Consider the following 9,877-nt stretch of genomic DNA (forward strand, 5'->3'; position numbering starts at 1 on the left):
TTACGACAGGTCCCCTCCCAGGCTTGCCTTGCTCATTGCAGTCCCATTTTGTAGGTGCTCCTCCCTTTTTGTAAGGGCTGTGTGGAACCAGCAGGCAGCAGAGGGCAAGGCTGGTACAACATTGTTAACTATTTCTTCTTTGTAATTAAAGTGCAAAATCTGCTCCACACACAATCTTTACTTAGGTAATTTCATAACCAATAAACAATTCTATGAAAGAGAAGGAAACAAGTGAGCTAGAAATTCATGATCTGTCATATTTAGAAGCCATCATCAGTCAATGTCAAGATGTTTTTATGCATAAGCATGTAGGTATGCAGACTGAAAGGGACTCTTTTCTGATAGCAACATCTTGAAGTGATCTATTATTACTCCCCCAAACTAAGTTTTGAGAAAGGTTATGACTTTTAAGCAATGTTATGCACTATGATTGAGCCAAGAAAAGGAAAGCAGGTGGAGGAGAAGACACCAGACGCTCTGTCTTTGTACTACATTCTGGCTTCCTGCAGTTCTCCTGGTGTTCCTAGGCATTGCAGAACATATAGAAGATCTCAGGACAAAACCCAAAATTATCCATAAATATGTCATGAACCTGGCAAACTGTTGTGAGAAAGTCTGTACAGAGGTTTACTACTCCACACCTCTGGAGATTTTAGTGTGCTCTCTAGCATTATCACTCTCCCTGAATTTTTCCTTGTCGTTTTACACCTCTTTGTTTGATCTACAGTGAATAAATGTGTCAGTGCTGTGAGAAAGGCAACTTGATTTTCAGATTTAACAGAAAAAAGAGCTAAAATTTGAGAGCTTTCTCTGTGAGGGAACTGTTATAATGTTCTATTATCCCTGCAGGGATGGAGAGAAATTCTTGTAAATATTACTTATTTAACAGATTATTCTTAAACAATGTATCAGACTACTTAGTGAAATCATATGAACAAATCATAAGAGACTGTTGAACTGAAATGATTAAAGCTCATTTAATTTCTTGAAACCAGGACATTTCCTTAACATCATAATACAGATCTGGGTTACATAGTCTTGAAATAACTGGTGGATCAGTTTTCTGTCATGTCTGTTGGTGTAGTACATAGGTAACAGATACAAATTCAGCTCTCTGGATAGTGCACACCATCTATTTACCTTTTTTTGCCATTTACTTTTCTTTTTCTTAAAATACATTCCGTTCTATTGAAAGAATTATATTGATATTTTTAAGATGCCATTATTCTCCAAACAAATATTTTGCACAGAGGAAGTTTTAACTGACTTTATAGAGAACATCATAGTTTTATTATTCATAGTCTTTTCAATATAATGTTAAAATGTAGAATAAAGAAGATTTAACAAATTTCTATAGTCCGAAAAGAGACAGGGAGGACAATGTGTCTCATTTGTGGTGGCAGAACGAGGTTGTCTCAATAGTTATTGCAGAAAGATCTTCCTTGGACAAGTAGCTCTGCTACAAATAGCACAGTGTTTGAGATTGCAAACAGTGGATGTTCTCAAAGGATAAGTTGCCATGCTGGGATTTGGAACAGCAGAATCTGATGTACTGTAACCAAGCAGTAATATTCAAACCCTAACAAGAACACAAGGACAAGATGATTTGGTGGATGGAAAATGGGGCTGGAAATTAGTCATCCTGGACTATATTCTTTTACTGACACACTTAAGATGAAATTCTCCTCCCACAGACTGCCAGGAAATCATAAAGGGAAAACAAAACAAAACAAAACCCTCCATCTTTATTATTGATTGCTCAGAATTTTGTATTGGTAATCCATTCCTCCTTTAGCCACCCCCTTCTCCAAACAGGTACCTCAAATTAGCAGGTATTTAAAAAATTGGAGCCAATTTAAATGGAGATGACAATGCTCCTTCTTCTCACAGCAGCCTTGAAAAAAACTGTTATTTGTAGGATGTTTGGAAACAACAGAATGGAATGTGCTCTAGCAATGCAGATTATTGTTGGTATTATAAACAAATATAATTTTCATTTTCTTCAGTATTTTATGCTGTTTATTCATATTTATGACTTTTGTGTATTTATATGTATCAAAAATTAATACAATGATTTGTTAGAGCAATGATATAATTGCTCCTATTGAAAAATCAGTACAACTTCAGAGACAACAATACGTTGAATTTATGAACCCTGTTTCACTTATTTACATTTAACATTCTGAAAATATTTGATCCATTTAGTTGATGTATTGGAAGCATATTAGGTTAATTAAATCTATCTTGCAAGTATACTTTACAGAGCTTGCATGTTTTTTGAGACTGGTGGTTCTTAGAGGAATATATGCACTCTAGAAAAACTTGTAAGTTATTTCACCTCAATTCAGCAAAACCAGTATTTCTAATTTCAGTAACATCTATTACAGCCTTTCAAGGAAGCCTGAACTCTACCGGAAAATTTTACTGTTTATTGTGATAGAGGTCTTACTTTAAATTTTCTAGTTTAATTTAACAGCTCCAATGTCCCTTCCTCTACCCTTTTGCCTTGTGATTTCTCCATTAGAAAGCAGGATTTACAAAGGGAATTTTTGCTAATATTATTTTCCTTCTCAGCCTGTGGAGTTCAAGACACTAAAGACTGATAGCTAGGTCTTATGCTGTACTGGGTGTCTCATTTCTAGATTTTTTTTTTTTTTCACTGAGCAGCTTTGGCCCTTTCTTGCTGCTTCTCTAGAGGTCTTGGGTGATGTGTGTTCTGTACCAAGCCTCCCAAGTTTTCCTCTGCTGTGTCTAATAAAGAGGGACTAAACAATCCATCTGGGAATGATGAAAATCATGATTTTGTGTAAAAACCTTTTAAGATATGAAGTCTGCATCCCACATAGAAGCCAATAATGATGTAAATAGTTGATAATGATGGGTTCAAGATAAAGGAAGCAGTGATTTTGTTGCTGTCTTTTCTAATGTTTGCTTAGCTTACTGATGCCTTTAATACGTAGTCAGGCACCTTGGCAATTTAGTATTGAATAGACTGGTTCAGTTTTCCTGAAATCATATGTACTTTCTCTGGCTGTAGCCCACATCCAGACAAAATTTCCCAATATGAAAAATCTGCCTTCTAAGATATGACTTGTAAAATTCAGTGTATCCTAGTCGTGAATTGAGCTCACTTCTATCACATTTATCACTTCAGAACCATGACAACACTTTAGTGAAATTTATCTTTAATAGAATTAAGTATTTGTGAATTTCCTGACTTCAGTTTGCATAGAGAAACCAATGGAAATCTCTCTCAACAGATCATATTAACCTATACATCTAAGATGCTAGGTCAGTTTCAAGCTAGAAAACCAAACTGAAAGATGTACATTCCTAATCAGAGAAATTATAACTAGCAGTTCAATTATATGTGCAATTACTCATACTTCTTCAATCATGGCAGACACCGAAATTCAGTGTTTCATTCTAACTCTGCAAAAAGGAAATGCATATTTATGAAAAATATTTTTGTCTTTTCTTTAAAAAACTCTTAAGGGGTAAAATCCCAAACCACAGGGTGGAAAAAAGATTGCACAATACCAATGAATCACTCACTGAACACAATTTTTGTTACTCATCTGTGCTTTTTTGTTAATATAGTAATTGATTTTTGTGACATTTGTTTCTGCAACGACTAGTAGGTTCTTGTAAGCAACAATGTTTAGGTACAGTAGTAATATATCAGAAAACACACAGCTTCCCCCAAAATCCAAGTAGAGTGAAATAATTGATGACTTTCTGAGATCAGCTGCACCTATGTTTAAGAAGCAACACTACACACTGTCTTCTACCAGTCACAACCCAACTCTGCGTCTTCTACTGTTCCCTTACTTACTTTTCTTCAGAAAAAAAAAAAAATCTATATGCGGAGAAAAAATATGCTAAATTTTCTTCTCGCAAAAGCCATAAAAAAATCTTGTGTTTCTTCTTAGCATCAAAGTAACCCAAATAATTTTTTTTCTCACACTTATCCTAGAGCTTTCATGCTAGAAAGTTGAAGAAAGCAAGCCTGTTCTGAGGTCCTTCCAACCCACATGATCAAACATGATCGGTTTGTCTATTCCCAACTGAGATAATAATTGTCTCCTATGACAAGGAATAGGACTCTCAGCTGTGAAGGTTGTAGTTCAAATACTTGTTAAGAGTACAGAATGGGGGGTTGTCACAAGCATATAAAAATATGTTTCAGTTTCCTCCGTTCTTCAAAAATTCAGATGGCAAAAAAAATCACACACATAAAGTAAGGAAAATCCAGATAGAGAATACTGAAATATACAAGGTCTTAGGAACAATTGTGTACTATTTTCCAACTGGAATTCTAATTCATTCAGCACAGAGGATGAATATGTAAAGGAGTATGCACAACAATTATAAGGATATGTCTACAGTGAACAATATCGTGCTGTGAAAAGATACCCAACTGGCTCCGAAGATAGAAACAATCACAATATGAAAGTGAAGTGACCTAATTAGTCCCACTGCAAATACCATATTCACACAGCTATATTGCTTCCTATACATGAACTAGCATACCTATGTGGCATAACACTGTGGCATAACACTGTGGCATACACTTATCCTCTCTTTTGGGACTAGCTTGAATAACCTTATGTGAAGTGTATGTGGATGTGCCCTACATTTCTCAATTATCCCAAGTTCTTAATTATCTTCAAGTGCTTGCTATCGGAACTCAACATTTTGAAAGAAGAGTTTATCAGTAGGTAATTAATATATCTTTATCTGTAGGCAATTAATATACCCTTAAGATATTCAAGAAGAATAGGATTTTCAGCAACCAAGAATGATTTAAAATAATTTGCCTTCTCAGAAGATGGGTGTGACTCACTCTTTCTAAAAATAAGACACTTGGGAAGCTGTCAAGACCATACCTGAATATCTGCCTGTAAGACTCACTAGAAGCCTGGAAAGGAACTCAACAGAATTTTTCTCCTCTTTGGAAGAAAGGGAAGTAGACCTCCGTCTCTCCCTGTCTCTCTCAGTCTTTTTTTTCTCTCTCTCTCTCTCTCTTTTTTTCCCTCTTCTCTATTTTTCCTCTTAGTTTTTCATTTAATTCAGATTATTGATTGTGAGGTTCATATTTTAAACAGTACCATAACAAAAAAAACCCAAACAACAACAACAAAAAGACAGAGAGAGAAAAAAATTAGAAGGAAACATTCTGTGTACTATGTATTTCCAGGCTAGCTGGAGCCAAGAAAGGATGTTCTTTGTTTGTAGCAAATGATGAGAAAGTAGCAAGGAAAGAAATAGCTGACAATAAGACTAGCCTCTTTCAGTTAATTTTTTGGTGCAACCTTGGTCCTAATTTCAGTTACAAGAAAAAGTGCCAAGTACTCGAAGAAACAGAAATATAACTGGGATAAAACTAGTCTAGATGATATCAAACCAATATAATTTAATACAAGTTTTTTTCTTTTTTTTTTTTTTTTACAGGCTACTTTAATTAGTACTCTTTACAGAAAGCAGAGAGGAGTTACGTGAACCATTCTGATTTAATATAAATGAAGATCTAACACTTTGCACTGTGTTGGCTTTTAGTGTTTGCAGTAAGTACAGAGATAATGCCAAATGCTTTAGAATTATATATGACTTTACAAAAACATATGACTTTTTATATTTTACAAGGTGAGAAGACAGTTGGAGAATAATGGAAAAAATACGACATAGAAGAAAACATTCTTTGTCTAAAGGTAGTTTATTAGAATCCTTACATTCTAAACATTAGAATCCTGATTTTCTGTGGTGTTCAGAGCAACAAAACACATGTGAAAACATCTCAGATGACTTTTTTTTTTTTTTTTTCTTCTGCTAACTGCTTGGATTGTTTTCAGGCACTTTCCCAGTGAATAGCAGCCCTCTCCATTCATCAATAGAGTTCACTCAAAGTCAGGCTGAAGCTAGATATTATCTTACTGAGTAACGTCAGGACCAACTAGTTTCAAACCCTGGAATGAAGTATAATATAAAACTCTGTATGTCTTTTTTTTTTTTTCTCTTCAGTCTTTGCTATCTTCAGTCTTTTCTATCTTATGTTTATCATCCACAACTGCTGCCATTTGTTCTTTTCCCAGATTAATTAAATCAGAAGCCAACTAAAGCTTGTGAGTTACAGCATTTACTTAGTTTTCCTTAAGTATATGAGTTGCCTTAACACAGTAATGTCCACCATTTATTAGTGAATTCTTAATTCCTGTTTACTATCTACAGATATTAATTCTGATGAATATCCATGTGCTTTGTTCAAAAAGCATGAGGAGAGGTAGGAGGTAAAGGATACTTATTCCTTCAGTATCACAGTCTTCCTTCTGTTAAGGAGGTTCCAGTTCAGCAGCTTTTACCATGACAGCCGTATAAGGATCCAGGAGTTTGCCTCTCAACATAAGTAGAAATTCTTGAAGCCTGACCCTTCATCTGGACTCTGCTGGCCTCCTGTATTTGAATTAGTGCCTAATAAGCCTTGAAAACTGTAAAGCACAGCAATTCTTGCTCTGCTGTAGACACTAACTAACCAGTTCTAGAAATTTTTTTTTTTTTTTGGTCTGACATTTCCATTCTTATATGAGGGGTTTTTTGTTTGTTTTGGTTTGGTTTTGGTTTTGGTGTTGGTGGTGGTGTTTGTTTGGGTTTTTTTAGCAAGTTTTATTTCTTTCTATTTTGCTAACTGATTTTAGGCATAATATCATTCTTTAAAACAAACAAATAAATCCTCTCTTTTTCTTTTTTCCACTGTAAAAACTTGAACAGCTGCATACTTTTAAAAAAATATTCCAGGATTTAACAGAAAAGGGAAATGTAGCTCACATCCAGGCAAATTTTTCCGTAGTACATACTCTACAAAACTCGGGAAGAAAGTTCAATCTTCTTATAATCCCAAAGTCCATACAGACTCAGCTCTATTGTGATATTGTTTTGTTTTGTTTTGTTTTAATCTGTCTGTTCATTGAATGTCCACACATCTTTGCATATTACCTGAAGAAAACCTGGAAGTTTTAAAAGGCTTGAACTGGCTCAGCTAAAAGATTTTTTTTCTCATGTATAATCTCTTTTACATTGCTTCACCTCTACAGTCAAATTGCATTCTAACTTCCTACAGATACAGAAAATTAGAGGAGCTCCTTTTATCATTATTTACAGAAGAAAGCGACAACCCATTTCCTTATGTTAATTTTTTACTATTATACTAAATACATTTTTTTTTAATTGGCCTTTAGCTTCTGGACTGTCTGCAACACACATTTGCAAGCTTCCCTTTATCCACAAAATTCTAAATGTTTTCCTGTTAGTCCAGTCTGAAAATTCACTGAACATTTCCAAAAACTCTGGGGGAAAAATAAAAGGCAAGATTTGTAACCCTGAGCCACTAACTGACTCTGTAATAAGATAACAGGGAAGGAACAGTTTACTACTCACTCATTCTAACTGAACAGCACAGTACTTACTCTGTGTACAGTACAAAGTGTGTACTGTAAAATACTATGTAAATTACACAGTACTTTAGCTCTGTGCAATGTTCTGGAATCACATTTTGGGAGTTTACCCTTTCCACTTTCAGGAGCTGAGATATTATGAGATTCGAGTTGTCTATTGGTATGTAGCAATGAATTGGATGATTCAGAAACATTAGTAATACTTAAACTGCACATCTGCATACTAGAACTTCCACATGCTAAAACCTTCAGACAGAAGCGGGTGTCACACAACAAGAACACACTAAAACAACAAAGATAAAACAAGTAAAACAAGCAAAGAAGATATATTGCAAATGTAGTGTCTGTCTCAAAAAGTGCTGAGTAGCTGGAGGAAATCAATAGCTGCTAAAGAAAAGGCTATCACTCCATTATATAAAAAAAGTAAATTTGCTGATATTTATGATTCCCTCTGTGGTAGTAATATTTTTTTATGTGATCAAATCTTGCTTGCAGGAAAGTTTTTAGAAATACAAACCAACATGTTTATGACTACAAAACTGCATTCATTCGAGTCTTAGCATATGACCATCTTGAAAATCTCATGTGAAGTGTAGCTAGAAAGGGAGGGAGAGAGGTTTTTAGCAAAAGAACTAGCTAAATAAATAAACCAAGCACGCATTCACTTCATAAAAAGACAGGTAGTAATGTGCATGAAGAGCCATCCTACTCAAAATTACATCTATGAATATTTTGAAATGGCAAATTGCTTAGTTATCATAAAATCATAGAATGCTAGGGATTAGAAAGGACTTCCAAAGATCATTGAGTCCAATTCCCCTGCAACGCAGGACCACTCAGGACAGGTCACACAGGAACATGTCCAGGCAGGTTTTGAAAGTCTCCAGAGAAGGAGACTCCATAACCTCTCTGGGTGGCCTGTTCTAGTGCTTCATCACCCTCAGAGTAAAGAATTTTCTTCTCATGCTGAGATGGAATTTCCTGTGACAGTCTACATCCGTTGTGCCTTGTTCTATCACTGGGCACCACTGAAAAGGACTGGCTCCATTCTCCTAACAGAGACCCTTCAGATATTTGTAGACATTGATAAGGTCCCCTCTCAGCCTTCTCTTCTCCAGATTTAACACCACCAGGTGCCTCATCCTTTCCTCATAATCCAGTCCCTTAAACATCCTCATAGCCCCCTGCTGAACTCTTTTCAGTAGTTTCCTGTCCCTCTTAATCCTGTCCCCTAGAACGGTGCACAATATTCCAGATGTCGTCTAACAAGGCGGAGTAGAGAGGGAGGAGAACCTCCCCTGATTTGCTGGACACACTCTTTTAGTGCACTCAAGGGTACTATTGGCCTTCTTGGCCACCAGGGAACATTGCTGTCGCATGGATAACTTGTTGCCAACTAGGACTCCAAGGTCCTTCTCTGTGGAGCTACTGTTCAGAAGGTCAGTCCCTAACCTGTACTAGTGCATGGTGTTATTCCTCCCCAGGTGCAGGGCTCTCCACATATCTTTATTTAACTTTTTTAGGTTCACCTTTGTCCAACTGTCCAGTCTGTCAAGGTCTCACTGAGCAGCAGCACAGCCTTCTGGTGTGTCCCCTATGCCTCCCCAGTTTTGTATCATCAGCAAATTTGCTGAAGGCGCACTCCCTCCCTTCATTGTTGATGAATATGCCGAACAAGATTGGACCCAGCACTGACTCCTGGGGAACACTACTAACTACAGGTCTCCAACTGGACCATGACCCTCTGTGAGTTTTAATGAAGAGATTAAAAGACATATAGACAGACCATATCGATAAGATCGACAAAATTCATACATAGCCAGACAGATGTCTTAAATGTTTTTCAAAATGTTTTTCTATCTTTCCAAAACTGAGTTTTAAAATAAAAATTACATCAAAATATTATTTTTTACTGCAATTTTGAGTCATGTTTCCTGTAACATTTTATTTTCAGTAAAAAGATAATTATAAACACACTTTGGATTAATTTTCCATCTCTACTGGTTTATAGAAAAACAGAAAATAACTGGTGTCCATATATATAAAGTATATCTTGGCAAGTGTTTTCCCCAGAACCAGCATCTTCTTCAAAGTCTTAGCCATGTATGGAAAGATGATGGGCACTTTCTTGGGCCCCTACAATAGAGATAAAATGCAGAAAGAAAATAAGAAATAATTCTCAAAAAATTTAAGAGACCCTGGAGTAGTTAATTACAAGAAAAAAACTATGTTGTGGTTCCTGTGAAAAAGCTCATCCAGCCTGGATTGGGTAGCAGCCTGGACTGACTGGGAAGCAGTCAATTATGACTTGTTGGAATAAAAGTTGGCTGGAAAATGAACTGTTAACTGACAACATATCAAGCTGAAGAAATATCATAATTAAAAAATATATAGAATGACTAAGTGTTAGCCATAGTAACATTAAGATT

The sequence above is a fragment of the Indicator indicator genome, chromosome 1 (genome assembly GCF_027791375.1).
Source record: "Indicator indicator isolate 239-I01 chromosome 1, UM_Iind_1.1, whole genome shotgun sequence".
NCBI lineage: Eukaryota > Metazoa > Chordata > Aves > Piciformes > Indicatoridae > Indicator > Indicator indicator.